This window comes from Eleutherodactylus coqui, chromosome 11 (assembly GCF_035609145.1).
Source record: "Eleutherodactylus coqui strain aEleCoq1 chromosome 11, aEleCoq1.hap1, whole genome shotgun sequence".
Lineage (NCBI taxonomy): Eukaryota > Metazoa > Chordata > Amphibia > Anura > Eleutherodactylidae > Eleutherodactylus > Eleutherodactylus coqui.
This window is the reverse complement of record NC_089847.1, coordinates 39,825,996-39,846,988: the sequence shown is the minus strand read 5'-3', so window position 1 is coordinate 39,846,988 and position 20,993 is coordinate 39,825,996. Positions and strand designations below refer to the sequence as shown.

At 36.6% G+C, this 20,993-nt stretch overlaps 1 long non-coding RNA gene across 1 annotated transcript; it reads right to left on the bottom strand.

Moving 5' to 3' along the window:
- Nucleotides 1–272: 272 nt before the first annotated feature.
- LOC136582194 (uncharacterized) lies at nt 273–20,047 on the bottom strand. Its single transcript, XR_010787155.1, has 3 exons — nt 19,933–20,047; nt 10,638–10,722; nt 273–1,324 (listed from the first exon to the last, which is right to left on the bottom strand). It is a non-coding gene; the product is annotated as an uncharacterized lncRNA (long non-coding RNA).
- Between the last annotated feature and the right edge of the window lie 946 nt (nt 20,048–20,993).

Genomic DNA, 20,993 nt, shown 5'->3' with positions numbered 1-20,993 from the left:
TAATTGTTTAGTGCATTAGTGTGCCTTTATGCCAATGGTATTTTTCCTTGGTTCGCCTACAAAAACTATTATAGTGGAAGCTCTCCAAAAGACCACCTTCTTATCCAGACCAGATTTCCAGTAGCAGATTTTTCGCTTCACTATATATTAAGAACACTGGCCAACTTCCTTGAGAATCCCACCTCACTAGAAGACCAATGCATGTTTCGGTGGTCGTCTCAAAATGCTTTTCTGTATATAGAAATATTCACCAAAACGAAATCCTGGTTATTTCATTTCAAATTTAATCTAAAATACTATATATTGGACTCACTTTCAGCAGTATTCATTGCTAAAGTCAATAAGAAATCCATGAAACCCTTGTGAAGCCCAGTAGGTAAGTGGTTGGTACTTCGATCCTAAATTTGAGCCCTAGGGACAACATTTATCATGGAGTTTGTATCTTCTCCTAGTGTTTGTCTGGGGTTCTTCAAGACTCCCTAAATTTTCTTTCACACTTCAAAAACATATTGATAGCTTTCTATGAAATTGTCTAAAGTGTGTATCAGAGACAGGCAAATTGAATTGTGAGCCCCATTGGGATGATTGACGATTTTTGTAAAGTGCTGCAGAATATGTTAATGCAATATAAAGAATAGTAGATAAATAAATTAATTGAAAGTAATAAAGTTATTGGGGGAATTTATGAAAAGCTTTGCACTCGTTTTCTGCAAAATTTGGCACTAAACTTTGCAAGATTTTATCCTTCACATCACTTTTCAAAATTGGCAAGAAAAATGAAACGTGGCCAGAAACATCCAACCCAATTTACCAGTTCTAAGAATAGAAAAAGTTCAAATTGAAAGCCCATACCAGGTATAGATTTCATTCTCTGGGACTGGCATATGAAACACAAGTCTTAATAAATCTGCCCCATAGTTCCTACATTCTACTTCATATATGAAACAATTCGATCATTTTAACCTGGTGTCTAATACTATCAACTAAGTGGGTGAAATCAATTTGTAAATATTCTTACGTTAACCATTTGTAGACTTACGCTATTTGTCATGCTCATATCACTTTTGACAATGGGAAAGCATTCTGAGAGGCATGTCATAAGGTGCAAGAAATAAAGATTTCCCAAAACATATTCTAAAGCTGATGCAAAACTACAACGACAAGCACAGTGACAGAACCACAGGCCTTGTCATTCAGGTGAAAATCATCTTCTCCAATGATAAATTAATCTATGCAATCTCTATGCTGTAATCCGCGAATACAACTGCAGGGGGTGAATTGTTCTAGAATTGCTACAATCAAATGTGAGTGCTTCACACTGGTCCTGAAAAAAAAGAAAAAAAAATGAATTCAAGTATATATACAGTAAGATACAGCTTTGATAACTTTAAGGCAGTGATAGGAATGTTGATACATTCTATGAATGGCGCATGAATGGAGCATGAAATGTAAATATGCAGACATAATGATAACTAGTAATATTAGAAACCACTGAAGGCTTTCTGTGACCCCATAAAAGCACAGTGCACAACCCAAGAGCTTCTATACAGGCTGTGAAACTTTCGAGGTGACTTCTAGCATTGTTTTAGTATGACACTATAGTTTTCCTCCTTTCATTACTAAAGTCTTGTTCTTTATAGACTAAACATTGTATCCAGATGTGCTCTATGTCTGCCACTGCAGTCTATTGTATATACTTTCACAATAACATAAGTAACCCTATCATTTTTCATATATAAATCGTAATAAAATGGAAGGTCCATCTTCATAAATATTTTTTTAGCATTTTTATGTATCAGCAATGAAAAATGAAACAACTTTGGAAATAGTCTTAAAGGTTATGGAAAACGTTGTGCTTAAAAAATCAATAAACACAATTCTTACTACATCCCTGCATAAAAAATGATGCACTTAAGTTTTTTTTTGCATTGCGGTTTCCTTCTCATACATTTAGAAAGCCTCATACTTAGTTTACCAGCTCTCCTACATTCAAGTTTCTGTCTTTGCACAATCCCAGCACTGATTAGCTGATCTCTCTCATGAAAGTGCACCAGATCAGCTCTTCTCTAAAGATGAGCGAGCATACTCGCTAAGGACAATTACTCGATCGAGCATTGTCCTTAGTGAGTACCTGCCAGCTCGGAAGAAAAGGTTCGGCTGCCGGCGCAGGTGAGCGGTGAGTTGCGGCAGTGAGCAGGGGTGAGCGGGGGGAAGAGAGGGAGAGAGAGATCTCCCCCCTGTTCCTCCCCGCTCTCCCTCACTGCTCTCTGCCCACTGCCGGCAGCCGATTATTTTCTTCCGAGCGGGCAGGTACTCGCTAAGGACAATGCTCGATCGAGTAATTGTCCTTAGCGAGTATGCTCGCTCATCTCTACTCTTCTGCCCTCTCCTCCTTTAGAGATCATGTAGCATAACCACACCCCCTAAATACTACACAGCTATCTCTCCATCTATCTCATCCTCTCCCTGAGTAGCTGCTGCTCCATCCCCTCTCACTGCTGATACCACCCATAGTGAACTAAAGCCCTCTGTAATAGTAGCTTTCTCTGTTCTACTTTCTGTCCTCCTGATCTCCTCCACCACCCTCTTGCACTGTGATACATAGTGGAATAGGATAACATATGTAATAGGACAGCAGGCTAGAGAAGGAGCTGAGAAACAACCCATCAGTTTACTGTAACTGACAGAATTTGCTAAGATTGCAATCACCCAGTCTGCAGTGCCTTGGAAACCAATACAAGCATAGAAATCAAACAATCAGAAATTTTTAATGAAAATCAAGTATAAAAATTTTTAATCTCCAAAAACATATTGATTAAAAAAGAGTGTGAAGCTATACATAGACTTTTACTAAAAAAAACAAAACATAAAAGTAGACTATTCTGTGTACTCTAGTCCTGCAATTGAACTCTCTCATACCATCTGTCTTCTATTTCTTACTAATATTTATTTCATATGGTACCAAGAAGAAGGAAACAGAAGGATTACAATATGGGTGCAGGTAAATAAAATGATGACGTGGAAAAATAAAGGCTGCAATGGGACAGTGCTGCTTAACAAGGATGTCTAGAAGGTGGTTTAAGTATTGTTCAATAAGGACTTTATTGGTGACAACAATGTATTTCAAGACTGAAGTGGTCTTTTCCTCAGGATTACCCACCAGTCTCAAAACTGAGGGAAGACCAGTCCGGTCTTGAAATGTGTTGTTGTCACCAATGAAGTCCTAATTAAATAACACTTGAACCACTTTTGAGATCTTCTTAGGAAGCAGCGCCATCCCATTGTAACCTTCATTTTAACATCCCATCCTTTGATATACTTACCTATGGTCCTTGATGACTAGAGGAGAACAGCAGCGAGCCTATATCAAATGTTCCCATAGAAGTGTTGTGTTCTAAACAAGACACCCCAAGGTCAGTACTTTCAACTAGGGATCCCCCTCCCAGAGGGGAATCTCCATCAGTACTGAACATTACCTATATAAACTGGGTTGCGCTATGAAGCACTTTCCTTTGTTTTAGATATGCTTTTAATATGGCTGCAGGGTTAGACTATAGAATTTGTGTTATATTACCGATAAAATACATAGGTCTGCATAGGAGCTGTAGACACAACTAAAAAAATGATAGATGTTTTTAATAAAGACTATAAGTTACTTAATTTTTCAAGTTAGATACAATGGAACATTTTTAAAAAACTGTTCTGAAAGTGTTTAGCTTCTATCCCTTTTACTGCCAGTAATATATATAATATGTCATGACTTTAACCCCTTCCCACTGTAGCTCTTTTTGCTTTCTTGTCTCCACTTTTTCCTCCCCACTGTCAAAAACTCATTTATTTTTTCATTAACATAGCTACATGAGGGCTTGTTTTTTGTGGGACAAATAGTAATTTTCAATGGTACCATTTAAAGTACATCAATATAATGTATTGAAAAACATTAACAGATTTCTAAGAGGGGCAAAATGGAAAAAAAGCACAATTGCACCATTTTAATGGTATTTAAGGGCAGTCTTTATTCTGTGGGTCAGTATGAGTAAAGTGATACCAAATTTATTTTGTTTTTTTTTAATGTACTGCTGCTTAAAAAATATGTCTTTCTGACCCATTTTTGACCCTGCATAACTTTTTATTTTTCTGTTGATTGGATTGTGTGACAGCTTGTTTTTGCGAGACGACCTGTAGTTTTTATTCATATCAATTGGAGTAGCATACAACTTTATGACCATTTTTAATTCAATTTTTTCTTGGAAACGGGGTGACCAAAAAACATAATTATGGCATTGTGTATTTTTTTTTAGATGATGCTCATCATGCGCTGCGGAATAAGTTGTATAGACAAATAAATATTATTATTATTATTCATGCTTGATTAATATTGTGATGTTTTAATAATTTGGACTTTTAAGGATGCATTGATGCAATTTTATTTTTTTATGTATTTTTTAATCTTTTGATGCAACAACCAGGAAAAGTTTTATTTCACTTTTAATATATTTTATTTTTTATAGTAATATTTAAAAATTGTATTTTACTTTTGTTTACATATTTTCTTAGTCCTCACAGGGGACTTGCGATTGTTTGATCCTATATACAGTAGAAAGCAAGATTTTAATATTGCATTATACTGCATTCTGACTGATACTCTATCAATCATTTATGGTAGCACTGATGTCTTCAAGAGGCCTCCGGCTGCCATGACACCTGGACGGCTCCCGATTGTGGGAAAGCCATTTGGGACTCCCAAAAGCTGATCGGGGCATTAAAAATGATGCTTCCAGAATTGACAAAGGCATTTAAATGGTTAACAGCTACATTCTGTGTAATCTCCAATTATGGCTGTTGCAGGCTGGTGTTGACTGTCAATGATGGCCATCATCCCCTGTGTATGAAGTGGGATTGGCTCCCGAGCTTGCTCCATGCATACAGACACCTGATGACAGCTGTAGATGTAAGGTGCACATCGGAAAGGGGTTAACCTCTCGTGTGGACTAGACCATAAGCTGCAGCAAGACTATAGATCTTGGTATTACGAGCGTTGATAAGACAGTGCGGCCAACAGAAGTTTTAATATAACTGGAGTGTGGATAACTTTTGACTCACCCTCGTATATTAAAGCCTAGAACCTTCGCTTTCAAAGCTCTACCATGAGATATCCATAAACCAATGGTAGATGAATGATCATCTAATAAGGTACATTTACTATGGTATATTATCGTAACCATGCTTCATATTGTGTATTTACAGTTTCCTGTAATATATAGCTCATACTACTTTATATCCTACACCAGTAATAGCCAATCTAATAGACCCGCAACCCGATACACCAGCAAGTCCCAAACTAATATACAAGCTTTATATAGTCTGGCAACAAGTCAAAAGTGGATTGCATATGATGTAAGATCTTCTCATGTTATATCAGTTGTTTCTTATGTCTTATTCATGTATTCATCTACTATATTAGAAGTATCTCTAGCCTACTAAAGCAGCATTATCAAATTAAGAACGCAAGCATGACTATTGCACATAGCAACACTGATGGCGCTGAGGCAAAATACCGCTGTGCTAAAATTAATAAGACAAGTACTTTCGACATACCCTATTAGGCATCTTTGACATATACAACTGCTTTTCAAAAGACACCGTTAAAAATGCTTGAATGGAGCTTTCTACAAGTTTTTAAAGACATTGAAAGATTAGCAAAAAAAAAGCAAGGGAGTTTTGCCGCTCAGACATCTTTACGGAAACCCTATTGACATAAAAAATATATGCGCTAAAGTGAAAAATTAAAGCTTTTATCAAAAAAAATTGTGGAAACAAAAGTACAAACAGCAGCTAAAAATGTTATATTCTTTTTATTTTGCAAGGCTTAAAATGTTACTTTCTGGCCGGGCTCACATGAGCGTATTTGAATTGCGTACTACGCGTACAATACATGGTGCATTGTGGCAATTCAAATACATTGAATTCCGCTGTTACACTCCCAATAGCGTTTTTCCATTACATATAATATGCAAGTAAAAAAGAACACAGCATGTTCTATCTCACCACATATTACACACGATAGAACCCTACTGTTCTCTATGGGTGAATGTAAAACGTCGTGCAGCTTTTATAAGCAGCGTCCCTAAGCAGCAGAGCGGGAAATTTAAAAAAAGAAATGAAACCAGGAGCCGGGGCATGACAGCGCCGTCATGCGGGGCGATATGGGGGTCCGCACTGCGGTAAAACGCTGCGTCATATATGCAGCATTTTACCACACGCTTGTGTGAGCTTGCCCTTTATATGAATAGCGTGCAGAAGGTCAACTGGAAGCAAAGTTCCACATATTATATATATAATATATATGACTATAATTCAAAAATGTCATTATATTTACTGCATAAAAGACTCTCGACTGATGAGTCAAAATGTGAAATATTTGGCTGTAACAGAAGGCATTTTTTTTGCAGATGGGCTGGGGACAATACGGAATGTCTGCTGGCGAGAGTGAAGCCTGGTGGACGTTCCTTACAAGTTTGGGGTGCAATTCAGCAAATGGAGATGGGGATTCGGTTAAGATCAATAGTGTCCTCAATGCTGAGAAACACAGGCAGATACTTATCCATCATGTAATATCATCAGGGAGGCATCTGATTGGCTCAAAATTTATTCTACAGCAGAACAACAACCCCAAACATTCAGCCAATGCCATTAAGAACTATATTAAGCATAAAGAAGAACAAGGAGTCCTGGAAGTGGTGATTTGGCCTCCACAGAGACCTGATCTCTGTCTGTGACAGCCAACACCTGCAGTGTATGGAGTGGGATCAGCTCCTGGGCTTGCTCCATACAAACCTCACTGTCAGAAAACGTACATGTACATCCTTTAGCATTAAGGAGCCAAAGCTAAAATGTCTTGTAAAGGAAGCAAGAGTTAATTATAATTTTCCTTCTTTTAAATCAATCCCATTGTTGCCTTAAAGCATACTTGCACTTTCAGGTGACTTTTAAGAATAAGCTACCACATGTGTACATGAATAGTAACACTGTTTTCGACCATTATATGACTTGTGTCAGCACTTTCTGGGTGTAGGCAACTGTTATGCTATCTTCTGTACACTGCCATAGAGAATACTGCAGATTCTGCTCCCTAACTGTCTGTAGCATGCACACATAAATAACAGTATCATGCAGGATACTATACAGCAGTACTGAGCAGTGTAGATGTGATTTTAGTGACTGCAACACAGTAAATCGCTTGCTATTAGCAGTAGCCATGTCTGTGGGAGTCTCTTTTCATCTCTCTTCACCCCTCCTCTCTCCAAACAATCTATGGGTACCATGAGTCATCCCCCTACCCCCACTTCCTATGTTTTATATTGGTGCCTCTGTTACTAGAGACAGACTTCACTTTACAACATATAGTGGACAGGAAATTCGAAGGAAGGAAGACCCCCAAGTGGCCAGTACTTCAGACTGATTCTTCAGCAAAAAACCCCCCATAATTTTCTGTAAGAAAAGGGATTTGCATTTTTTGCTAGTTATCACATCGGCCATTATACTAACACAAATTGCCTTAAATTACAATGACCATTTAAAAATAAAAGCAGTAAAAACTACACCAAAATACCACAACCACAAATGTGATTCTAGCCTAAAGGAAAGACTTTAATATTATTCCTAATTTTAATCCAATTATGGTTTGTGCTTAAAATATAAGATTAAAAAATGAATCCCAAGCTGCATTATGTGAACAAGCCTAAGGGGTTAACTATAAATCCAAAATTGGACATCTATTTATACATTTTTCCTAATCTTTAAATAACCTGCAAAATATGTGTAAATTCTGGACCTTATATGAGAATTTCATTCATTGCTCTGCAGATTCTAAAGACGCCGTAAATCATTCCTTTGTCTAATTATATGCGGTATTATTAGCTTTAGAGAAGCTTTATACTATATGATTAATACTGAAAACATTCATTAGAAATGTATCAACATGTTAGAAAAATATCACTTTTCAATTAAAAGAATAGCGATATTAGACTAAACAAAATTCTTATAGCGCCAACATATGCCTCAACTGTGTGTGGCATGCATGAAGCTGGGAAGGGCCTCTGGGCCCCTCAAGCATCGGGTCAGGGGCAACTGCTACCTTTGTATAATTTCATTTTGTGTGCGTTGACATGACTGTAGAATTTGAAAGAAATTTCCCATTGTTACCTGCTTGCAGTAGAATATTGCTCGCTATTGTATAATTATATTAGTACATGATTATATCTTCCATGCCAGTCTATAACACAGAAAAAAGAATATGAATAAACGAGCCAAATTTCTATGAAACTACTGAAAGTATTGTCTATAAGAAATTCATTTTGTGTAAGACCGTATGTCCACTACTGTATTACAGCTCCAACACAAGGAGACTTCTTCGGTCAGATTTTATATGTATTTTATAGAAAACCAATATGACCCTTTTTTATGTATATTGGCATATATTGTGCCAATTCTTTTTAGAACTCGACTGCCTTGAATTGAGTCAAATTTACAAAAGTGACACAATGACTTATAAATTTGGCACAATTTACGCTGTGCCAGGAATAGGAACGATGCACAAAAAATGCACGAAGTTTCATATAGCAATTCTGTAGGCGCCAATTTGTATTCTGAAATATGGTTGGCACCACAAAAAATATTGTGACCGGGTGCATTGGCACTCACATGTCCTATATTTTGCAGGTGCGAATTTTAAGAGATTTTGCAGGTGCGATTTTTAATTCTAAAAATCGGATCATGTGACTGCTTTCATTGAAAAGCATTGGCTCTAATGGAGCCGTTTTTAAAACGCGCCTATACATGCGTGAAAAAAACGCTGAGCCCGAACCATGTAGTTTATTTTGCACCACAAAATATGCCAATTTCCGCATAACCCTACTACGTGTGCCAAATTGTGCCAGTTTGCATTCAGAAATATGTTTCAGTACAACCATTTTATTCTGCATCATTTACTAATATAAAATAATTAGTCAACAGTCTAAATAATGATTAAAAAAAACAAAAAATAGGGCAAAATCAAGGAAAGAAAACCCTCTCCATGTAGTTGGATTTGCACCATAAAATGCTCCCAAATGAGTGTGGACAAAATGCCTCTTTATTTACACCAACTTTTATTAAGTTTTATTGATAGATTCTTCATAAATGAGCTTGTTGGATCTTTTTCTTCTTTTTGGTGCAAACTATTTGTACATTTGTCTAAATCTCTGTGCTCCTTAACTCTGGCACACTTTTAGACACAAATCTGTCGAAAACACATTTACAAATAAGGGCCATTATGCCACGTCCCATTGGATGTCATAAGACAATTTACACTTTTCACTCCCTCCACAGTGCTACACTTCTTATGTCTCCTCCCTCAGCTCTATCTACCACCCTACTTGTTCTCTCCCCTCTGCTAATAATCTTAGTCTAAGGGTACTTTTACACAGGCCAATAGTCACCCAAATAATCATTCAAAGAGTGATTATGGGCAACCATCAGGCCACGTAAACACAACACTTGACAAGGTACTAATTGAGAAGTCACTCAATAGTCACTAGTCATTCCATCTCAGCTCACTGAAACACAATGACTAATGAGTGATGTCTTGTTCAGTATAAACAGGCAGTCGTTCGTATTTGAATGACTGCCTGTTTGCAATGAATGAAGGGGGGCAGAAGAGATCTCCAGCACACTCTGACTCCATTCATTGTTATTAGGACAGCTATTGGGTGCTTAAATGCCGAACAGTCACTCTTTCTAATACCACCCTGAAATTCCTACATAATCCGAACCTCCCACGCCCATCTCCGAGATTTTTGCATTAGCTCCACCAGCTATGCTTGCCCTAATCCATTCTTGACTACTGTAACTCATTACAATTTGGTCTTTGCAGTTTCGATCCAACTGTTACACCAATCTCTCTATCCTGTGCCAGTTACTGCACTGGTTACCCATCCACTATAAAATACAATTTAAACTCATCACTCTCATCCATAAAGCTCTCCACAGTGCTGCACCTCCTTATATCTCCTCTCTCATCTCAGTCTACCACTCTACCTCTCCATTCTACTAATGATCTTAGACTACGTTTCTCCATAGTCTAAACCATCTCCAAGATTGTTTCCTGAGCTGCACCAGTTCTTTGGAATGCACTACCCAAATGAAGTTAATTCCCAATACCCTTATCTCTTTAGGGAGGTCTATCACATTCCCTAATCTAACTCTTCTCCATTCACCCCGCTTCTTCATTCTCTCTCACACATTCTCCACAATAAATGCCACACTTCACGCACATTCAGACACTTCATATCAGTACAGCCACAGATTCTAGCCAGTGATGGCCTCATGAAACTTTATATATAGTACCCTAGTTATATAAAAGATGGCAAGACCATTGTAAAGAACAAATACTTGTTCCTCTTGTGTCACCCCTAGTTCCTCATAGATTGTAAGATTTTGCAAACAGGACCCTTACTGCTATTGTTCAAAATGTGTATTAGTTTAATACTGTGTGTAATGTCTGATTGTGTCTGTTCATGTACCCTCTGATTTGTAAAGTGCTTGTGCTGTATAAATAAAGATCAATATTATCATATTACATGGGTATTCCTACCTACCGCAATGCTCCTGGTGAATACAATCTCCGTAATACAGCACTGTATGGAGGCACTATACATCAGCTCACAAGGTGTCTGCGGTGTTCTACAATGGAGACATAGGCATAGTAACATAATATGTAAGGCTGAAAAAAAGACACATGCCTGTCTAGTTCAGCCTATTATAGTCCTGCAATGTTGATCCAGAGGAAGGCAAAAAAAACATGAGGTAGAAGCCGATTTTTCTCATTTTAAGGAAAAAAATTCCCTCCCAACTCCAATCTGGCAATCGGAATAATCCCCGAATCAGCGACCCTTCTGTAGTAATCAGTGACTGTAACACATAATATTGTAACACTCAAGGAAGGCGTCCAGGCCCCTCTGAAACTCTTTTATCGAGTTCGCCATCCCTACATACTCAGGCAGAGAGTTCCATGGTCTCACTGCTCTTACAGTAAAGAACCCCCTTCTGTGTCGGTGATGAAACCTTCTTTCCTCTAGTCATCAGTGATTTTTTTTTTCAGATCTGACAACATTTTAGGCTGCATTTTTTGCATTGTTTTATTCAGCCTTTTTTTCAGATGGTAACATAAAGCCATTATTGAAATACAAAGTGCACTTCATTGTGATTTGGTGACATTTTTCTCACTTTTGGTGTTTTTGGGTCAGTGCTGTATAGTTTTTTAAACATAGAATGCTCAAGCTGGGTCGATTTTCATGTTTCCTAAAAGGCTTCTCTAAAGGAATTGAAAAACTCAAGAAAAAAACATATACAAAAAATGTACAAATGAATCAAAGGATGAAGAAAATAATCCCGCAAGAAAAAAATAACGCGTAGAAAAAAATAATACAAGTTAAAAAAAAACCTATGCATGAAGGGAGCCTAAGGCCTCATTCGGATGGCTGGGTATATACCGGCCCATAATACATTGCACAATATGAAACTATATTATGCACCATATTGTGTACTGTTTTGCGAAGCACATAGTTCTGCACGGGGTGTTGTATCACGGACCAGGTTTGACAGTAGAAACATTGGATGCACCGATTGGATACATCTAGAAAGTTCTGTTTGGTTTGGTGTTTTATGCAGACAGCATATTAATAAAAACTTTTGAGAGATATGTTTTCCTCCGGCTGTACGCTGGTCCCCAACTGAATCTACTAGCACCTTATTTAGGATCTTGTTGTCTTAACCAGGCCTAACCCTGTATAAATAAATACTCCCTCCGCTGGAAATATCTTCGCTCGCCTTCCTGAGTCATGGCATCATTTCCTGTGCTCTTGGATCACAAGGCATTGGCTCTATACTGTACAGAGCGGATAAATCGTTTTGTTTAATTTCCTACTACTGAATCTCTATGCAAAGTTTTACAGATGGCTACAGAATGTGATATCCTTTACACCGGCCACAATGACTTTGCATAGACCATTTGCCTTGTCGATAGTAATAAACATCATGCTTTGATAACATAGTAATAGGCAGGTATTGTATTAAAATGACCATGCAGGCTATAAAGCCAGGACATGGCCATATTTGCAAAAGTCTCATAATTATGTATTCAACTGAGTGGAGTGTAAACTAATACTCTGACTTGTAAGCTATTTTAGACATGACGGCAGTGCAATGAGGTGAGCTTTACAGACACGAACTCTGCGGTACATAGGAAAATGCCTCTCTCGCCTAGAGTCACATGTCAAAGATTTGCACGTCTGATCATTTGTTGCAAATTTTAGAATCATTTTAGCAATGTCACTTATTGAAAGACTAAGGAGGAAATGTATTATATTATTGCCTGCACGCCGTTTTATTGGCACTAATTGCTTATTTTTATTCTTTTTATGTCTGACTTATTCATCATTTTTTGGGGGACGCCTTATTCTGGTGCTTTTATGCTGTTTCTTTTTTTTTGCTGAGGAATGGTTGGCTTAGATGGAGTTATTGCTTAAGACACATTTATCATGTGCAACTTTCTAAAAAGACGCAACTTTTTGTACAAGGCTACTACATTGCTGGGTTGACATATCTCTTGTGGGAGGGTTTATCATGATCAACATAATGGAAGTCCTTTTCTGCCATGCTCTTTTTTCCTTTGCAAGAAATTTAGTAAACTGGTGCACAATGTTTGATACATTTGTCACATTTTTGTCAGGGAAGGACAACAAAAGAAAAACTTCAATTAAATCAACTAAAAATAGGCCTAATATAGAAGAGAGATAGCGATGTGCAACCTCAACACTACTGGTTCGCATGGACAAGGCACCCGTTGATTGAGAGGTGATGCTAAACATGGTGCCTGGGCCTATGGAAAGGCAGCGGCACAGCTACATTCCATAGCTTATCGACTGGGAGTACTACAAGGCAACTGTTTAGCAGTTTTATTTAGCCACCTTACAAGCACGATGTTTGGGCACTTCCTGGTATGTAAATTCATCAAGTATTTGTCTACTTTGGGATCCTTTCTCCCAATATATCCTCACTGTCCCATGGTAATAGTCAACATTGCCAAAGGAAAAACTTAAGAGGGCTATACATAAATGTTGCCAACAGTGCATGGATATAGGAGGTGCAGAGGTAATAGTGGCCCTTGGGTTCCATTGCCTAAAGGAAGCCAACAGCACCTCTAATACATAAGAAGACCTAAGTGTTATGAATGACATATACATTATTATGTATGGGTTGTTTTACAGAATTGGAATTGAGGTCAAGGTGCTGCGAGTTAAGCCTCCCCATATTCTTGCATGGAATTAATCTACATTATAACGATGAATATTTATGTGCTTTAAGTCTTCAAAGAAAAATGAGTAAATGCTCTGAGAGACAAAAATTTGGTGGATAATCAACTAAATAGATTGGCTCCAAATGTAAGAAAACCACTTAAAAAAGAATGTGTCATCGGTAAATGACCTATTGTATAAATCCAGTTTTTACATTAAACATATTTTTAGCCTTTTTGGTGATTTTATTTTTTATTTTTAATTACACAATTCATATTTCAAAAAAATCTGAAAATCACAAAGTGTTTACACTGACCAATAAGCCTAATAATAATCTCATACTTCCTGTTCTGTAGAGAAAACTTTTCAGCACTTGTATCATTATCATCACAGGCAGGATTACAATGAAAGGTAACATCTATACATAGATACCACAGGATACACCACTCACAATAGGTGATGGTCACAGCTCACCTCCTCCGCCTCCTTACACAATGACCTCTGCAAAGGACACGGAGGACACAGAGGTTGTCCACAACACTCCACCATAGAGATTAATATGTCCCCTCCTGCCCACTGGGTCTAGGGCCCGTGTGGCTGATGTAAAACATATATATATATATATATATATATATATATATATATATATATATATATATATTGTTAACTGCAGCTCAGGTAAGATGGCCAACCCCCATGGTCATGTTAAGAAAATAGAATAAAATAACTATATAGTACAACCACGAAATAAAAAAAAAACTATTAAAAAAATAATATATATATATATATATATGTATCCTCAGGGATTTCCTTTGGCTAAGTTGGCATAGAAATACCATTGCATTGAAAACAACATATCCATGAGCTCAGAGGCCCCTTCTATCATATATTGCCATAAGATGGCAGACCTGACAGATGCACTTTAACTTTGTGCCCTGGGATCGCATATTTGGCACAAATCCTCAGCAGCATAGCCCCATATGACAATTAGTGCTGCCTTGGGCCATACGTCTCTCTTTATCGCTTCCATGTATATGTACATAAATATGTCAATACTTAGTGCCCAATTAGCCAAATTCCCATTGGAAAGTATTGGGCTGTTTGTCAAAAACTGAGTCATATGTTAGTGAATATGGTGTCCGCCATATTTTCTGATGGATTTAATCTATTTTTGGTATCTTACAACATTTGATACATAATTAGTCTATGTGTTGAATACATAATGGTATTCATAATAGTAATGGAATCCCATTTTCAAAAGTCTCAATGCAAAAATTTATTTTGGAAATTCCAACTTTTTTTACATCATTCTTTCTATCATTCGTTGTATGCTTCAATAAACCACCTAACCCGTATTCTGTAGTGAGTATCTACTCTGCTAGTTACATATCTAGTGGACATGGGGAACTCTCGCTGTGACTCATTTCATCATTAGCGGTTTTCTGTTCTCTTTTTTTTCTTGACTATGTTCGCCATATTGCACCCTTTGAAAAAAATTTTCACCTCATTCAACGTACAGGAGCTATTTGTTCTGCATGCATTATATTTGTATGCAATGCTACTCCTTCGATGTATTTACCCCCGTTCTCATTTGCCCTTAATGCTAAGAACTTACTTTTGAGAACAAAATAAAATAGTGAGAAATAGTTCTACATTTACTCCCTTTTAGGCCACTGCTCAACTAAAAAAATTCTAAAAATATCTAAATGATGCTGAATACGGTGCATTTAATTTCAAAAAACATGAATTCATTCTTTAAAATAATAATATAGTATCTGGGAGACTTTTCAGCACAAAGATATTTGCATTTCAAAAAGATTTGCTATACCCAAATTAGAGGTTAGAACTGGCGGGCCTATTTTAGAACTATTTGTCACCACCAGTGGTGAAAAGTAGTACTGCATGCCAATAAAGTAATCATATCGTTGCCATTTTTAGGTATCCCCTTTAAGAAAATTAGAAACTCTTAAAGGCATACATGTAAACAGTTAATGATTCAAGCAAAAAGAAATCAAAACTAAAGAATTGTTTGTAACTGTACCCATTCAGTGAAAGGACATAACACATACAGAAAGTCAGTGCGTTCAGAAAAAATGTAATGTTTGCTGATCTAATTATTAAACGCTGAATTACTTTCTTAAGTAAAATTATTAAATGCCACATTACCTGTTTTGCTCCCAGCAGATGTTGTGCTGGCTAGTGCATAAATTACTACGCCTGTGACAATTTATGCAGTAAATAAATAAAATGCAAATGAGGGAAGCCGGGAAGGGTCTCTGTGGAACAATAATTTCATTGCGATCCCTGTGTGTCTTTACTTTAGCAAACTACTTCAAAGAATCTCTGACATGCGCCAGTGTTCCTCTTGTTCTGGATTTTCTTTATTTCCCATTGTGTAATCAGCAGACTTTACCAGAAAATACAGTAGGCCGCATTATTTTCTGCAAAATGTCAGCACATTCTATTTTTTGTTATCTCATTAGTGTTATGTAAATCTCACATTTTTTAATATCTTCACTCGGTTGGCCTTTCCCACCTCTGCTGTCAAAGAGTTTTAAAATCAAGACAACCCAGACAATCAGCTGAAATTATGCATCTATTCTAGGTATTCATTAACGATTTCACGTTGTAGGGTTAGATGCCTACTTGGCTACTAGATACCAACTACTTTTCTACTTCCGTAATATTTACCTATATGGTTTTGGTTGACTTTAGATTACCTATCCTCTATCCAACCTTATTTTAGGGTTTATTAGGGTTTTCGGGGGGTAGGTCCCAGTAAGGGGTTGCTCTTGTCATGGCGGGTGTTCCTATTCAAGTGAGGGTTGTCCTAGGTCATTAATAGGGGCAGTATCAGTTTCCCCTTTTTCTTACTATTTAATAAAAATTATGTTTGTAGTATTTTTAATAGGTGGCTGCTTTCTGGGAATTTCTTTTCGATACCAACCAAATCAGCAAATGATAAAGTAAAACTCTTTGCAGGTTTGGATGCTATACTGAACTTGGAGCTGCATTCTATCCAGAGCTTGTTACTACAATTAAAACTCTTTTTTTATTAGAACACAAGCCGATACTTAGAACTTAGCATACAAGGCAAGACATAGCCTATAAATGAACACTGACTTGACTTAGTCAGTTAGTGCCCCCCCTACGCACACGCAACTTCAACTCCTATGACTGCCTGGTGTTGACCCGAAGGGATTTGAAGACTGTCTATGAAAATTTAGAACTGAAACCTAATCCTAACCTATCTAATCTGAATACTTTTAAGAAAGCATTCACTCAGAAAAACTTTTTTCCTATTTTTGCACATATCAAAAAAATGAATGTTATTATAATGCCATATTATCAAATTATAATGATACTATAATATTATAATTATTCTATACATATAAATATATTGTAAAGGCTGCACATGATCGGATGACAGAGTTCACTTACAGAAATGGTAAGCTATCGCCTAAAACAATCTTAACCGCTACAAGAACTTTCCTTTGTCTTATAAATGTCTGGACAGAACTAGAAACAATTTATCATAATGACCCTTTTTGGGGAATAGCATAAGAACAATTAGGCTTAAATTCCAGCTCATTGAATGAACATAATAGCACAATGTTTTTTCTGTGAGATTTTTTTCACTCATGGCACAGATGCCTTTGCTCCTAAGCAGTCCCTAGACACTAAAGATGATCTACCAACTATCTGGAGATCACAGGAAAAAAATTATTTTCCAGCATTTAGATAGTTAGAAGTCAGTGTGCCAAACAAATGTATTAGGAAAGACAGATGCCTTGAAACAGCGGCTTTTCACGTCAGGCTAGGAAGATCTCTTGTTAATGCCAGCTTTAAATAATGTTTATAAACAGTGCCTACCAAACTGCTTTATAATTCACTGCAATCTGCCCCCTGGGCACCTCGAAAACAGTCTGCTGGAAGACTGTGTTTCAATTATTGCTTAGCACACAGAAAACTGACTTGTGCAGAGATCTAATATCACCACTGCAGACCAAACTACTTCTTCTTACAAATTAGATAGATAGATAGATAGATATGAGATAGATAGATAGATAGATAGATAGATAGATAGATAGATAGATAGATAGATAGATAGATAGATAGATAGGAGATAGATAGATAGATAGATAGATAGATAGATAGATAGATAGATAGATAGATAGATAGATAGATAGATAGGAGATAGATAGATGAGATACTACTGGGACAATATTAAACATCTGCCTAAAATGTGATACACTTATATTGTACATTTCTCATTATAATGTATTTCAGTTGCTGCCACTTACTTAATAGCAAAATATTATGATGTAATATACAATGTTGCAGTAGTTATTATTATTCATTTGCTAATATATCAGTCCTTTCTTAAATATTGTAGAAGCAGGGTCTTAGATAAATAAATAAAGTATAAAAAACATACAATGATGTGTAATATACATAATAACCTGTGACTGGAATACGCTTAAAATGTAAGGCATCCATAGAAACAGGCCTAGTGCATCAAACCGTGTGCTGTAAATATCTTGTGCCTGAATAGGAATCATATTGTAATATTCTTGATATTAGCCATATTGACCGTGCTCCACATTGAGGCTCTCACTAAACCCATACTCCAGGTAAAATGCTCCACCTACAGATTTTTATATCTAGCCAATGTATTTTATCAGTTCCATCTGACTTAGTAACGCGCGCCATTTTCTTTTACAAACCCCCATTACAGAACGTTGCCTTGCCTTTAGATGTCTGCTTATAATTTGGCAAACGCTTCTACTTGCTACAGTTACTGTTTATAGTTACTCATACGGTATTCTAGGGTATTTTGCTGTGTGTTTTCTTTTGGAATCTTCTGGTATAATGGATCAAACTGTTTTGAGCAACTGAGCGTAAAATGATATCAGTTTGCATCAGTTTTTAATCAATTTACTGGATCTGGTTATAATTATACAACCCAAAGGCATAGCAAGGGAATTAAAAAAACTAACTTATTGGATTCCAAACTGGTACCTTTTGCCATCAGTTTGTATCCAGTAGAGATCCATTAGAGGATTTGTTTCTTTATATTTTAATACACAATATGCTATAAAACACAGAAACTATTGTGAACTGACCCTGTTATATGCTGTGTATAATACCATACAGCTCAGTTATACTTCATTGCATGATTTTACAAAGTACAACAGCCCATGGCTCAGCCTCAAACTTCCACAGCAACTGTAGACTTTGCTATGAATATATAGGCAAAAAGATAGATGATTGATACAGTAGCTAGATAGTAGATGGATAAATAGATAGACGGATATTAGATAGATACATAGAGAGAGATAGATAGATAGATAGATAGATAGATAGATAGATAGATAGATAGATAGATAGATAGATAGATGTAATGTTAATGCAATGAATCATTGTTTATATTAAGTCATTCTGCAAATCCTAATAGGCTTAAATATGAGGGATATGCTTGTAAAAACAAGGACATAAATTACATTTTACTGTTAACAGATGTGTTTCCACATTTCCATTTAATATCAGATAGCTATAAATTAGTAATGTATAAGCAGTCCATCATCGATATAAAAAGGTCTTCTCTATATTTCATGTTGGGTTTTAAATTACATGTCAAACAGCAAAACCAGAAGTAAAGACTATTTTAACTAATTGTTGAAAGATGGTTTGGGCCCATTAACCTTAACAAAAGACTTGCACTTTAAGTGCCCAAAGGGACTTCAGCACAATGCAGGGTTAATTAATAAATCATGTGCATGCATCAGGTGTCATTTTATTGGGATAATATAAATTAATATTGATATTCCCACATGGTTACTTATGGGTTAAGCAATGCATAGTTTTAAAAATGAAAATATGGGGATCTTTCTTCTTTTTTTAATCAGTAAATAAAACCTAACTGTGATAAAAAGAAACATTATAGTAATATATATATATATATATATATATATATATATAAATATACATATTTGTATATATATATATATATCAGATGGATATGAGATAGATAGAGAGATAGATAGATAGATAGATAGATAGATAGATAGATAGATAGATAGATAGATAGATAGATCTGAAGTTGCTATTACATAGAGAAAAAAAAACTATAATAATCTCAACAATGATGCAAATTAAATGTTATATGAATAGCACAATGAATAAGTGTACAATAACAAAGCAAATATTCTCCTACAGAAAACAATCGGAGAAGGAAGTATGAGCAAATACCAATGAGGTATAGGTGAATAAGAGGTAATGAAAAGTGTGTGGCAGTTTGTACAATGAGAACTCAGCCTGTCCCTACTTAGGGACCTGTAAATATTAGTGGCTGTAGCTGCTGCTGCTGGATACTGTGACCCTCTCCTGATCCCCAGTGTAGACAGGCACAGTCAGATCCTTTCCACTTGATAGAACAAGGAAAATGAGAAGTCTCAGAGCCTCCCACAATGGAAACAAAAGTTGGCCAACAAACTCTCAGGGCCACTTTGTGTTGTCATGATGAGCAGCACAGAGAGGAGCACTCAGTGTGCAGAACTGTGCAGCCCCAGCTAATCCCCCCTCACATCCCTCTTACCTTCCTCCTGGAAGCACATACCATCTAGGAGCCTGCTTCTCTCTCCTCTGCCCTGGATCCCTGTAATTATTAACTGTCTGCTTATAAACTGTATGGGAGCTGAGCAGGTCATTATTGGCACATAGCAGGGCATCAATGAGCCATGACGTCACTTTAAAAAGCACACCCTTTCAGTCCCAGGGATTAGCACCTCCCCTGAGCCAATGAAAAAGCAGAGGTCTGCACAACCCCAGCCAATCAGCAATTGCAGGTGTGGATTTATGCTAAAGAGAATTCAGGAGGTGTGCAATGATTAACCCTTCCCAGCCTGCGGATGCACACATTTTTTTTTATTCCGACAGACAAAAAACAAGAAATTTAGATACAGTACCTGCAATCAGTTGCATCATCCATGTAGCTAATGTATCTAAAGCCGCGGTTAATCCTGTAAATAAATTCTAAACTGCACACAGCAGGGATTATTAGTGATGAGCGCTATAAATACACTCAATGAATTAGTAAAAAGCCTGGGAATTGAATCAATAATCAGGAAGCATAGAAGTCTCCAGATAATGTTCCTACCGCCAATTATAGGTCTTTCCCCCAGGAAATAAAAATGTGCTCCAAAGAAATTATGTAAACTCAGTATTTATGTGACTGTGATCCAGATCCAATGTTTGCAGGCAAGATAAAGTAGATCACATCTGTATCACTTCCAGTACAGAGCTCCTCGGGTGTCAGACACTGTACACAAGTCTTGTGTCACCTTCAAGACTCATTACAGTGCTGAATTAATTAGTGACTACTTCTATAATGTCATTCATTAACCCAATCCCAATAGGATGTATGCACGGAAGAATAGATAGATAGATAGATAGATAGATAGATAGATAGATAGATAGATAGATAGATAGGAGATAGATAGATATGAGTAATGGAGAGAGCAATAGATAGCTAAACATATATATATATATATATATATATATATATATATATATATATATATATATATATATATTCCACAGGGAAATATATCCGGTGGAATCAGAAGAGATTACATCCTCTGATCTCTGGGGATTTAC